Below are 15,383 nucleotides of genomic sequence, written 5' to 3'. Positions count from 1 at the left end.
TATTTTCACATATTTGGGTCTTTAAACATATTTTGCTTGAACGTCATGACCGTGCTATATATAGTTTTGTAATTTGTTTAATTCTTGTTTTATTTTTCTTGCAAAAAAAGACTTAAAAATTCCTCAGAGGGCAGGCGTTGGGATGTAGATCACCAAAAAAATGATGTAAATTAGTGACATTTATTGAGGATATAAGGAAGTAATAAGCCAGTTCTACTGCAATATGTTCTGCTTTTGATATAACACTATCAAGTAAAAATTTGGATTCTTCAACAAATTTCTCAAAAGAAGCATCAGTTATAGCTCCGTAACCTCGCACATGTTTTTGCACTCCCTTCTCCCAATCTCCTAGTTGTTCTTGTATAGAGAATAGGAACCACTCAGAAGTGGTTGTCTCTATGCATATATCTTGGTGGGTAGGAGGGAATCCACAGTGAAACCAAGTTTGTTAAAGGAGCCTTGTATTAGTTTCCTGGAGCTGCTGTAACTAAGTACCCAAAACTGGGTAGCTTAAAATAACATAAATTTTTTGCCTCACAGTGCTGGAGGCTAGAAGTCTGAAATCAAACTGTCAGCAAGTAAATAATGCTCTCTGATGATACCAGAGGAAAATCCTTCCTTGCCTCTTCTAGCTTCCGGTGTTTGCCAGCAATCCTCCCATTCCTTTGCATCACTCTAGTCACATGACCATCTTCTCCTTGTGTGTCTTCACACTGTCTTCCCTCTGTGTATGCCTGTGTCCAAATTTCCCATTTTTATAAGGACACCAGCTATACTGGATTAGGGCTCACCATGATGATCTCATCTTAACTTGGTTGAATCCGCAAAGACTAGGGAGTGATGTCAGAAAGATGGTGGAATAAGAAGCTCTAGACCCTCAAATTGTCAGAAGTCACAAAGAGAATTTTTAAAGTAGCAAGAGAAAATTGACTCATCACACACAAAAGAACCCCCACAAGACTGTGAGTGGATTTCTCACCAAAAGCCCTGTAGGCCAGAAGGGAGTGAAATGATGTATTCAAAGTGTTAAATGAAAAGAAAAAAAAAAACCTGCCAGCCAAGAATACTATGACTACTACATCTGGAAAAATTGTCTTTCAAGTGAAGGAGAAATAAACACTTTCCTATATAAACAATTGCTGAAGAAGTTCATCACCATTAGACCCGCCTTAAAATAAATACTAAAGGAAGTCCTTCAAGATGAAACAAAAAAATGCTAACAGCAACATGAAAGTATACTAATAAAGGTAAACATATAGACAAATACAGAACACTGTAACACTATAACAGTCATGCATAAATATCTTTAGATCAAAAGACTAAAGTATACAAATAATTATAAAATATGTTAATGGATACACAATACAAAAAGCAACAATAGACAAATGGAACTACATCAAACTGAAAAGCTTCTGCACAGCAAAGCAAACAATCAGCAAAATCAAAAGGCAACATATGGAATAGGAGAAAATATTTGCAATCCATATATCTAATAAGGGATTAATATCAAAAATATGTAAGAAACTCCTACAACTCAATAGCAAAAAAGTGGATTATCTGAATTAAAAAAAGGACAAAAAACTTGAACAGGTATTTCTCCAAAGAATAAATACAAATGAGCAACAGGTATATGAAAAAATACTTGACATGATTAATTATCAGAAAAATGCAAATAAAAACTGCAGTATCACCTCCCACCTGTTAAGATGACCATTATAAAAAAAAAAGAAAAAAGAAAAACCTAGAAAATAACAAGTGTTCATGAGAATGTAGGGAAATTGGAACCCTTGTGCACTGTTGGTGGGAAACTAAAATGGTGCAACCACTATGGAAAACAGTATGGGTTTTCCCAATAAATTAAGAATAGAAATACCATATGATCCAGGAATTCCATTTCTGAGTATTTATTCAAAAGAATTGAAATCAGGACCTTGAACACATACTGGTACTCCCATGTTTAATGTCACATGATTCACGATAGCCAAAATGTAGAAACAACCTAAATGTCCTTTGATAATGTGGTATATCTGTACAGTGAAATAGTATTCAGCCATTAAAAAGAGGGAAAGCCTGTTGTATTAGGGTTCTCCAGAGAACCAGAACCAAAGAGACTTACTATGAGGAACAGGCTCATGTGATTAAGGAGGCTGAGAAGTCCCAAGATCTGCATTCAGCAAGCTGGAGACCCAGGAGAGCCAATGATGCAGCTCTAGTCTGAATTTGAGGATCTGAGAACCAGGAGAGCTGATGGTATAAATTCCAGTCTGAAGCCAACAGGTTCAAGACCCAAGAAGAGCCAATTCTTCAGTTCAATTAAAGGCAGGAAAAGGCCAATGTTCCAGATCAAGAAGCCAGGCAGGAGGAGCTCCCTCTCACTCAGCTGTTTTGTTCCATTCAGGTCTTCAGCAGGTTGAATGAGACTCACCACATTAGGGAGGACAACCTTCTTTACTCAATCTACTGATTCAAGTTTTAATCTCATCCACAAACACCCTTACAGACACACCCAGTCAGGCTGACACGTAAAATGAACCATTACACGTGTCTCTCATATGCTGCGGCATGGATGCATCTTGGTAACGATAGGTTAAGTGGAATGAGCCAGTCACAGAAGGACAAATACTCCATGATTCCACTTATATGAGAGACCTAAAGTAGCCAAAAGTCATTGAAGAAGAGAGTACAATGGCGGTTATCAGGGGCTGAGGGGGTAGGAAAATGAGAGGCTGTTGATCAATGGGTATTAAGTTTGAGTCATGTAAGATGAAAAAGTTCTAGAGATCTGCTGTACAACATTGTAACCATAGTTGACAATACTGTGTTGTGTACTCAAAAATTTGTTAAGAGGGTAGATCTCATGCTGTGTATCTTTTACCATAATATTTTTAAAAAGAAGTCATGGATGAATTTTGTATTAACTATCTACTCTTGTAGATTATTAACGGCCTATTATATTAAGTCATTCAAGTAAAGCCCATGAATGACCTTTCAAAAATCTTATTTCCGAATAAGGTCACATTCTGAGGTAGTGGGCGTGAGGATTTCAACATAACTTTTTTGGAGAGACACAATTCAACCAATAACAAATTCGCTGTCATTTCTATATGCCAAAAATGTTATTATAGCAACTGTTACAGAATGAAATGTGTCTCTCCAGAATTCGTACGCTGAAGACCTAACCCCCAGTGTGACCATATTTGGATATAATGCCTTTAAGGAGGTAACAAAGGTTAACTGAAGTCATATGTTACAGCCTTAGGCCAATAGGACTGGCATCCTTATAAGAAGAGGAAAAGACAGGAGAGACATCTCTCTCTTCATACATTTGTGGAGGAATGGCCACGTGAAGACACAGGAAGAAAGTGGCCATAAACAAGCCAGGAAGAGAGGACTCACCAGAAGCAGTCGTGGCAGCACCTTGATCTTGGACTTCCAGCTTCCAGAGTGTGAGGAAATACATTTCTGTCGTTTAAACCACCCAGTTTGTGGCATTTTGTTATGGAAGCCCTAGCAGACTAATACAGCAACTTAACATTGAAAACACTATGTTTGTTTTCTGGTGAAGGGGGACAAAGCAAGGAAAGAGGGTAAAAGAAGAGGAACAATTTGCAGTATTTTAATTGTGTGTTGTAGTCATCGTTTCTTTTTAAAATTCTGCTAGTATTAGCAATTTCTCAAAAAGATTTAGATTCACTATTGGTTTGTAGGTGCAAATTATTAATTCATTTTTAGGGTGTCCATCAAATCAATTGCTAATCAAAGAGGAAAAAAGCAAAATTTTAAAAAAATAAAGGTTTCCTTTTTTCACACTCAGTGTGATAGTGATTAAAGAAACATAAAAAGTGACAGTTTGAATAAAATGCCTATGCAGAATGTGTGTAAATTTTACCTTACTAGTTCTAATTTATAAGCTAATATTTAACATTAAAATGATTATATCAAGTTAAAATATCCTCTTAGAATTCCACTCCAACCTATTGCTATTGCTGAATCTAATTTTAACCCTCCCCCACACCCCCGTCACATAAACATATAATATAGATATTAGTTAAGCAGTGTGTTAGGTAGAATTCTAAAGACATTCCCTTAAGATTCCCATTCCCTCAGTACCCAATGAACACTAATCTAGGTACTTCTGTAAAGGAACTTTTGTAGATATAATTAAGATTAATAATCAGGTGAGCTAAAACAGGGAGGTGTTGGAGGAAGTAATTGAAGGGATGTGACCACCAGTTGACTGAGAGCTGGACCTGGGCAATCAGAGGCTCCTCACCCCCTCCTCCATTTTGGAATGTACTTTCTGCCCACTGTTCTCACAGTGGGAGCTGTTCCAGGGACATAGTCTTGGGAAAGTAAGATGCTGCTGAGACCATCTGGACAGTATATGTGACAAAACCCAATTAAGGTCTCTTTATAAACTTTTAAGATTCTGGTGAGTGGGTGTGGAGATCTGCTCATCTTGCAGCTGTCCAAGGCAAGCCTCGTGTGTAAGTTCCCTTGCTATTAAACCTGCTAACCTACCAATCTGAGTGTTCTGCCTCTTTCTTCGGTCTCTTGTCTCATGTGTTTTGGGAGCAGGTTTAGATTTCCCCCAGGAAGCTCCCAAGATTGCAAACCAATAGAAGATTATTCTAGATTATCTCAGTGGTGCCCATCCAATCATGTGAACCCTTAATAAGTATCAATAGAAGAGGAAGGCACAAGAGTTAGTCAAAGAGATACAGCAGAAGAGGAAGGCAGGAGAAATGAGGCAGAAGGACATGGAGACCTTGACAAGAACTCAGCTGCCATTGCTGGCTTTGAAGGGTGTCATGTGCCAGGGAAAGTGAGCAGCCTTGGGAACAATCCCCAGATGACAGTCAACAAGGAACCGGGGACCTGAGTCATACAACTGCAAGGAACTAGATTATGCCAGCAACCTGAATGAACCTGCAAGTGGATTCATCTCTAGAACTTGCAAAAAGGAATCCACCCAGCAAACACCTTCATCTTGGCCTTATGAAACCAGGAGCAGAGAACTACCTGAACTATGCTGTCACCAGATTTCTGATCTATAGAAGTATAACATAATAAGCAGGTGTTGTCTTACGCTGTACCATTTGTGTTAGCTATGGAAAACTAATACAGGCAGTTATAATTGTAGAACATTCTTTCAATGCCATAGTACAATTTTTTACCCATTTAATATTTAGCAATATATATTACAAATTATAATCTTAGTTTCTCAACATTCATAAATTAGGGATATGACAAGAGGAAAAATACACAAAAAATCAGCAATGTAATAGGAAAAAGAAAGAAAACAATTTTGCTTTTTGAAAATTACCATAAATAAAATGAAAAGGCAAGCCACATATTGGGAGACAATACGCACAATATATACCTAAGGAAAGACTATATCCACCATATATAAAGAATTCTAACAATTCAATAACATAAAGCAGCCCAATTAAAAATGGGCAAAACATTTGAATGGACCACAAGTGAAGATATATGAATGGTCAACAAGCACATGAAAAAATGCTTAATATCATTAGTCATCAGGCAAATAAAAATTAAAACCACAATGAAATACCTCTCATTCAAATATACACTCAATCAAATGACTAAAAACAAACAAACAAATAAATAAATGAATAAGATACCAGATGTTGGCAAAGATGGGAGCACTCATACATTGCTGATGGAAATGTAAAATGTTACAACAACTTTGGAAAACTATTTAGCTATTTCTTATAAAGTTGAATATACCCTTAACCGTATAACCCAGCAATTCCACTCAGATATTTACTCAAGAAAAATGAGATATATGGATATACCACATCAGGTATATCCATATACCTGAATGTTAATAACATCTTTATTCATATTAGTAAAAATTGGAAACCCAAATGTCCATCAAGAGGTGAGTGAATAAATTGTGGTATATCTATACAATGGAATATTTCTCAGCTATTAAAAGTAATAAACTACTGAAACATGGAGCAACACAGATAAATCTCCAAGTTTTATGCTAAATGGAAAAAGCCAGACACAAAAGGTCACATGCTGTCTGATTCCATTTATATGAACCTCCAGGAAAGACAGATTCATAGTGATTGAAAGTAGGTCAGTGTTCTTAGGACCGAGGGTGGGGAATAAGAATAGAATGAGAAGGATCACAAGAGTACCCTTGGCAGTACTTTGTATCTTCATTGTGTGATGTTTACACAGATATTTACATTTGTCAACACAGATTAACCTGTAAACATTTTATGGTATATAAATTATGCCTCAATATAATTGATTTTTTAAAAGAAAAAGAATGGGAGCCAAAATAATAATAATAATAATGACCACTGATTTGGTCTTGAATAGAATCCAAAGCTTGACCTCCAATGCAAATTAAAAATCTGACCATAACTTCAAGATAGGTATTCTGCTGGGTTTTATCCAGGTGCAGCACTGGGAGACTGAGATAATACACTGGAAAGCTTTTCTTTGCTTCTCTACCAAAAATTAGGCTCTGTTTTAAATCCTCATCCTCCCTTTAAGCTTTTTCAGGTCAACCCCTCCAAGCCCTAGGGACCACGGGGATGTGGTCATGTGCAACTAAGTGCTGACTGTGGATGAGGAAAAGGCAGACTGGAGAAAGGGTTCCCCAGGATTTCAGTTCAGCCCCTTACTGCTGTTTGCTGCTAAGGTCCTGCTGCTGACATGCCCAGAATCTATCGAATAAAAATGCATCTGGGCACAAGGACCACAGGGCTGGGTCTGGAATGCTTCCCAGCTGGTTTCGGGCCATACATATAAGGTGTTTTCTGGCCATACACACTAGATCTATAATGAGTCATCAACTTGGAAATACACGTTCTGTTTCAAATCTTGTCTTGAAGCATTTGGCATCATTTCTTTTTCCTTTGGACTTCTTGTGCTCAGTGTGAGAGTGAATGAATTTGGCTTTGCTAATAACAGAGTTAGCCATTTCAGCAGTATTAAAAGTACCTTTTCATCCTTCAGTGTCAATTCTAACATCATCTCCTTAGGGAGGGCTTCCCTGATTACTTTAGTTAAAGCAGACATCTCTCACCTCACACTCTTGTGTCACACTCAGTCACATTGCCCTCCATGATTGTCTTCACTGTGTTCATCAATACCTGAAATTATCCTGGTGCTTATTTATTGTCTGTCTCCTCCTGCTAGAATGACATCCCATGAAAAAGGGGACGTAGTTCGCCTGTTCACTGTTTCCTGAAAACAGTGCTCAGCTCAGAGCAAGTACTTGATGAATAGTTTGGAATGAATTCAACAATGCAATAAAGGAAGAAATTAAAAAAAAAAAACAGTTATGTGGAATCTACATTGGAATTCTTTCAAACATCTCTATTTATACTTTTCATCAGTAAATATTGTTGAAAATATAAAATTAGGTTCCAAGTTATTTATCATCTACTGATGAGAGATCTATAAACAAAGGTTGCCAAAATGCAAATTGCTTTTTTGAAAAAGACTTTAATTCCCTTAAAAAGATCTTTTAAATTCTTAAAGTAAAACTAAAGTTTGGTCTCAGTGGACATATTTAACATTATTTAGCTATTAAGCAGATATACATATTTGCTTCATGTAGGCATCAAAGAACTTCAGTTGATTTTTTGCCCTTTTCATTGTTCAGAGGTTCCTATTTCAAAACTGTAAATAAAAGTTAACTGAAAATATGGAAATGTTCAGCATAAATTCACCTAGTGAATAAAATTGCAATAAAGAGAGGAAAAGGTGTGTAAGCAAAGTAGGCAACATTCTGTTTTTCTTTGATTTATTGCTGAAGGAAAAGAAAAAAGTAATGATGATTCGACACTTCCAAAAACCTTTATCATTCTAAACTATTCAAAGAAAAAAAAATTTGTAGTAGAAAAATGCAGCCTGTAGAAAAATATAAAAACAGGACTCTTCATCAGCTGAAAAACAGAAGTCTGAATAGAGAGTACCCTGGGAGCATTTATTTTGAATAGAGTTTTGTTTCTCCTCTTAGGCCCATGGGTTTGATAAATTAACTTAAATTTGGGTTTCATTGTCTTTGGCCCCTTTGACATCACAAAAACTCGTTTTTCTACTTGGATTGGTTGTGTAGTGGGTTGAATTGCATCTCCCCAAAACACCTGTGCATGTGACCTTATTTGGAAATAGGGTATTTATCTATTTATTGAATAAAAGTTTCTTTAAGTTCCATAGTGCTTTACAATTTTCAAAAGTTTCACACATTTGATTTATATAATCCCATATTAACCCTTTTTCCCTCCTACCCCTATATTGCCCCTCTCCCCTTCCCTCTCCCCGCTGGTAATCACTAGTTTGTTCTCCATATCTGTGAGTCTGCTTCTTTTTTGTTTTATTCACTAGTTTGTTGTATTTTTAAGATTCCACATATACACGATATCATACAGTGTTTGTCTTTCTATGTGTGACCTATTTCACTTAGCTTAATGCCCTCCAGGTCCATCTATGTTGCTACAAGTGGCAAAGGAAATAGGGTCTTTACAGATAAAATTAAGTTAAAAATCTTCAGATGAGATGATCCTGGATTTTGGGTGAGCCCTAAGTCCAGTGATTTGTGTTCTTATGAGAAAAGGAAGAGGGAGATTGGAGACATACAGACAGAGGAGGAAAAAACAGAGGGAAAGACAGAGGCAGAGATTAGAACGATGCATCTAAACCCAAGGAATGCTAATGATTGCCAGCAACTAGAAGAAGAGAAGCTAGGGAGAGGCATGTGGTAAATTCTCCCTCTGAGGCTCCAGAAAGAACCGACACTGCCGACAACTTGATCTCAGACTTCTGGCCTCCAGAATTGTGGAAGCATACATTTCTGTTGTTTTAGGCCACCAAGTTTGTGGTAATTTGTTATGGCAGCCCCAGGAAACAAACACAATTGTATACGGCATACCTCGTTTTATTACACTTTGCAGGAACTGTGTTTTTTACAAATTGAAGGTTCGTGGCAACACTACCTCGAGCAAGTCTGTCTGTGCCATTTTTCCAACAGCATTTGCTCACTTCATGTCTCTGTGTTACATTTTGGTAATTCTCATAATATTTCAAATCCTCCACCAACAAAAAGATTATGACTCACTGAAGGCTCAGATGCTGGCTAGCATTTTTTTAGCAATAAATTATTTTTAAATTAAGGTATGTACATTTTTTTTTTTTAGACATAATGCTATTGCACACTTAATAGACTACAGTATAGTGTAAACATAACTTTTTATTTTGGGAAACCCCAAAATTCGTGACTCACTTTATTGCTATATTGGCTTTATTTCAGTGAAACCCAACCTGCAAGATCTCCAAGGTATGTCTGTTATGTTTTAAACAAACTTTCTTTTGCTGTGTCTAAAAGTTTGCAGAGCAAGGCATCTGGTTACTTTGCAGACCACCGTGGGGCACTATAATCTGTATCTCTGGGAAGTAGCCTTTGAATGGTCTTTACTGAAAGCTTCTGTAGGCTCTGCTACATTCGAGAATTTACTTTGGGGAACAACAGTGACAACTTCAAGACTCAGGAAAAAGAATCTCAGCCACCTGGGGGCCAATTGAAAACTCTACTTTCTCATTTAATAACACTTAACATTCTTGGGGGACAAAAATCATTTAGTAACTACTTCCCTAGGAGGTAAAAGCAAATTTTCTTTGAAATGCTTACTTGGCATAGCTGTTCTTTATTCAGTGGTTCTATAATATTTTGATTTTAATGTGTCATATGAAAAATGTACTTCAAATTACTAATAAAATAAGTAAAAGTAGAGGAGGGGCGAGGATGAAAGTCTGCGTTCTTCAGTGTTTACAACATTCACTAAGGGCTTGGGCTATAATATTAAATTTATGATAGACAAGATAAAAATTTAGGAGCGATTCTATTTATTTAAAATGCACTTGAGGGACTTCCCTGGTGGCACAGTGGATAAGACTATGTGATCCCAATGCAGGGGGCCTGGGTTCAGGGAACTAGATCCCACACTCATGCCGCAGTTAAGAGTTCACATGCCGCAACTAAGGAGCAGGCGAGCCGCAACTAAGGAGCCCTCGAGCCTCAAGTAAGGAGCCTGCCTGCTGCAACTAAAGTAGCCCATGTGCCACAACTAAGGAGCCCACTGGCCGCAACTAAGGAGCACGTGCTGCAGCTAAGGAGCCTGCCTGCCACAACTAAGACCCAGCACTACCAAATAAATAAATAAATATTTAAGAAATAAATAAACAAAATGCACTTGAACTTTCAGAGCTCAGTAAATAGCTTTACTTATTACTCAGTCATTTAAATAAGAAATTTTAGAAATATTTTTGACAACTCTTCTCTGTACCCCCAAATCCCATCTAAGTATCTTCTAAATACCTGTCCTTAGTTGCACTGTCTTAGAAAAGGCTCATGTCATCCCATGACTAGACGTTCACAGTATGTTTTTAACAGTTCTCCCAGCTTCATTGTCTATTCCAATCCACCATCCACACTGTTTCTAGGCTTATATTTTTTTCTATAACAAGTCACATGTTATGAATTCAAGTTCCTCAGCATGATACAAAAGAACTTTTCTTATCTGGCACTGGTCTATGAGTGTACACAGAAGTATTAATTCTATGTAGACAGAAGAATAATTCATAAAACTCTCTTAACTGAGATATAGGCTAGTGTTTCTCAAACTTTAATGTGTATAAAAATCATCTAGGGATCTTATTAAAATGCAGACCAGGATGATGAGTGGGGCCTGAGAGTCTGTGTTTCTCATAAAGCTCTTAGGTATTGCAGATGTTTCTAATTCAGGTACCACCCTTTGAGTGGCAAGGATAGAGTGAAGCCTTAAGCTAAGTGTCTAACATAAACACTTCTCTCTCTCAATATAAGTGTGGGTCCTCTTCCATTTCCTTTTTGGTTCCCTGTCAGCTTCTTCTATAAAAGCCCATGTAAGAGAGTAAAGTCCTTGAAGACAAGGACCACGACGCCTTCCTCCTTGGGTCTCTCCTCCAGGGTCTAGTGCAGCACCTGACACTTAGCAGTCATTCCACAGGCTGTCTACAACTGTAACAACAGTTTATAGGTTAATTTATCACAAGAGCTTCATAGACATAGTGCTAAGGGGCCGCAGCAGGAGCTCGCAAAAGGGGGACTGTTTTTTCCAGCTTCCATTCGAGTTAGGTGTGTGTACGCCACTGAGTCTAGCAAATGGGATGTGCCATATGCTGCTTCTGGTCCTGGCCCACATGAACTTTCCACATGTGGTCCTGCATATTCTTTTCCTCTCCATGGGCTTGATGAAGACAAGTATGGAGGCTGTGGATGCCAGCTGGTGAAGATAGCAGAGACAAAAGAGAGAAGGAGCCTGTGACCCTGTATTACTGACTGGAAGAGAGCCACTTGCTGTTCAGGATCACTCATTTTTGATCTTTCGTAAGTGAAAAATAAAAGTCCATCTTTCTTGCATCATCATAGATTTTGGGGTCTGTTTTTACAGTAGATTGCGTATCCTACTTAAAGCAGCTGGAATTTTGTAACTTGGCAGAATGATACCATGACATTAGTGTAAGATCAATGTTGTTTTTGAACTGGTTATGGTTTTCAGTTTTGGATGGAGGGATGTTTGTAAATATAAATTCCTGTTAAATTAGCCTTCTTTTTATTTATATACCCATGTTCAAAGGTGGCTGAACCAGGCTAATTGTATACCATAAAAACCATGTTCTGATTTGAATAGTTGCTGTTTTATTTAGAATTTTTTAAAACCTCCTTTATTTAGAATGTATCTAGTTTTACCAGTGAAATGCAACATAGAAATTGCAGGTCTAATGTTTTTCTTACAATAATTAGTAGCAAAATCATGAGTAAGTCTGAAATACTAATGGTTCCTAGGGAAATATCTAAAATACAGATGTTTTCAAACCCATAACCCATGAATAAACAGAACTGCTTTTTGAAACTATATTTCTAATGACTAATATTCAAAAGCACCATAGGAAAGGACATGATAATTCAAAATTACCCGTATGGGTAAATAGTTCCTATAAAATGTAATCATTCCTCCAACTTAAGAGGTAGGAAGGATGAGGAATTTAGCAGAGTATTTGAATTAAAAATATCAGAGACATAAAAAAGTATAAGGAATATAAGGAAAATCAATGGGGTTCTGTTAGAAGTTATTACTGATCCTTGCACTTTTATTTATACAATCACATTTATAATAAAAGCCTTTTATAATTATTGGCTGTAATATATATCATCCAACTCACAGAATAAATGAAACTGAAGGGATTTCTGAGCCTTTTCATTCAGAAATGAAAAAGAAAATTGATTTCCATATTACAGATTATTGTGGAAATAAATTACTAAATGGTCAGATGTGCTTTGCTTTACATCTCTGAGTATCATTTGTGGACACATTATTTATAGAAAACGTGATTAGTCTTCAAATGTGAAAAATATAGATAAATGTGTTATATTACACGTTTTTGTAAACCAAGCAGGCAAAACTCCATTAACCTGTTAAACCAGAGTGATAGCCTTTCAGATAATAGTTACCAGCTGCTGGGATCCCTGATGCTAGGAGGCAGAGGATGTTTGCATCAGTGACCATCAAACGAGCTTCTCTTAGTCAATTGTTTCCGTTTCTGTCTGCACCAGAGTTTTCCCTCCAGGATCAAGCAGGGGAGAATAAACCAGATACTGCATGATTTGAATTTTGAGTTTGTTGCTTCTCTTTCTGAGGTTTGAATGTTACAAGGTCTAAGCAGAGTTCGCAAGCCAAGGAGGCAGGCTGAATCTGGCCTGCAGATAAGTTCTGTTGGCCCTGACAGTGTCCTTGTTTTTCTCAGGAGATTGATTGTACAAAAAAAGTGTGGACTGTGGCTTCTTTCAAAACACATGAAAGTCTATGACCAGTGGTCCAAGATCCTGCTTGTGGGTGATCTAGTGAAGCTGAGGGGCTGCCACCCCTTTTTGGTGGGAAGAAACTTACTGCATTCTCTTCCTGTTTTATTCTCCCAAGCTGAGATCATGCATTTATTTGCCTGTCCAGCCCGTGCTGGCATTTCTGTTTGTAACTCCTGTGAAGAGGAATGCAGAAGATATATGGAAATGAGAAAAAATAATCAAACAGTATGGGTTAATGAGCTGCTGTGATTATAGAAAAAGCATAATAATGTTGCTGAAAATATTATCTAGTTTATAAAAATATAATAATTTCTGAGAGAAAAAAGCAAACTATATTTTCAAAAACAATGTTTCAATGAACTGATCTAAAACTGTCATGATAGACTGCCACCCATCCTAGACCATTGTCTCTGTGTCCCATTTGCTAAAACCAGCATTCACTGGTGTTGCCATTCCACTTTGTAGAAACATGTCAACTGGGAATTCTTCCTTTTGGTAAAAGTACAGATACGAGTGCAAAAGTGAAAAGAGTGTTAGGGTTTGCAGGGCCCTTAGGAGTTATGTAGCCCAGCCTTTCATTTTTGTGGTTGAGTCCATTCAGGCCTAGAGAAAGTGACTTAATCAAAGTCAAAAAAGAAGCCAGAATGAAGCCAGGCCAGGGTGGAGCTATGCCCTGACACTCAGCAGAGAGCTTTCCATCACCGAGGAAATCCCTGGGAAAACTGCTTAGGGTTTTAGAATCTAGACACACTTCCCCTCCCGTCATCTTCCCAGTGCATTTATATCATAGTTTCTAGTTAGATAAGTATGTGGTGTTTATATTATTTTGAATCTGTGTTATGCACAGTTGAGCCACATGATAAAACGTTATAACGTTTCCTTTCTTAGATACTACATATGCCTTTTATATAATTTTTATGTTTACTGCTCTTGCTAATTGTTTTCTCATTGGTTAGTTTTTAATGTATTAATACGTCCTGCTAATTTCCCCATATTCTCTTGCATATGTATAAATCTCATCTCAGGATGTGTGAGCACATTAGATACTAATTTCATCTTCAGGAGGTAGTTATCCTCCTACTCCAGCCTCAATAGGTCGTTTGCCGAGCTTGCTCTATCACTGTTGCCTGGGACTTTCCTGCCCTGTTGCCTGCAATGCCTCTTGTTCTCTTCCACTGTGGGATCTCCTCATTACTAGATCTCTCTCTCTCAGAGGCCACAGATTAGTCATTTTTAAGACATCAAGATGAAATAATATCAGTGACAAGTGCCTCAGAACCTCAAAGAAATAAAGGCATTCTTCTTTTTACACTGGATATTTAATCACATTTTGTGTTTTTAAAGTTGTAACTGGTTTTTTATGCCATTTTATGTAAAATAAATCCTCCCTTTCAACATCTATTAGTGACTTTTTTTTTTTTTTGCAGTACACGGGCCTCTCCCGTTGCGGAGCACAGGCTCCAGACGCGCAGGCCCAGCAGCCATGGCTCACGGGCCCAGCCGCTCCGCGGCATGTGGGATCTTCCCAGACTGGGGCACGAACCCGTGTTCCCTGCATCGGCAGGTGGACTCTCAACCACTGCGCCACCAGGGAAGCCCTATTAGTGACTATTTTTAGTTTTAATATATTACCTTTCAAGAAGGTAGCAAGGGCAACTGAAGACATGTTAAATATATATCACAGTTAAATCATGCAGAAAAAAGTGCTTTTTCCCTTTTGAAATTACAGCTTCGTATGTAAAGGGTTGAGTAAAATGGGTGACAGATTTGTAATGTGCTCAAGTGGAACAATTTATATTTTATGATTTCTAAGACCAAAGAGATGAAATCCACAATATTCAAATATGGGCTTAAATACTTGTAACTAGCAATCCCAAACAGAATCTTAGCCAAGACTTTTGCAAAACTGACAAGCTGATTCTAACATTTATATGAAAATGCAGAGCACAAAGACTGGCGAAGGCAGCCTGGAATAAGAAGATAAAAAGTCAGACTACCAGAAATCAAGACCTGTCATAAAGCTACAGTAATCAGGATAGTGTGGTATCTGTGCCTGTATAGACAAATAGACCAATGGGACAGAATAGGGAGTTCAGAAACAAATCCACACATATATGTCACCTGGCTATGACAAGTTTATCCTTCAGTGTAATGGAGAAAGTTCTTTTCAAAAAATAGTGTTGGCATAATTGGATATTCACATGGGGAAAAAAAGGACCTTGACTCTTAGGTCGTAGATCACAGAAAAAAAATCAATTCCAGTGGATTTAAAATCTAAATATGAGAATAAAGCAATAAAGTTTCAAAAAGCCCACAGGATAACATCTTCATGACTTTGGAGTAGGCAAACATCTTTTAAAAACAATATGCACTAAACTACAGTGAAATTAAAAAGTTCTGTTCATCAGAAGAAACCTTTAAGAGAGTTCAAAACCAAGTCACGCATAGAAAAAAAGATATTTACAATATATTCGTTTGAAAAGAAACAAGTCAA

Source organism: Neophocaena asiaeorientalis, unplaced genomic scaffold, assembly GCF_003031525.2.
Source record: "Neophocaena asiaeorientalis asiaeorientalis breed wild unplaced genomic scaffold, Neophocaena_asiaeorientalis_V1.1 scaffold59, whole genome shotgun sequence".
Lineage (NCBI taxonomy): Eukaryota > Metazoa > Chordata > Mammalia > Artiodactyla > Phocoenidae > Neophocaena > Neophocaena asiaeorientalis.
The sequence above is the reverse complement of the archived record's forward strand: the minus strand, read 5'-3'. Positions refer to the sequence as shown.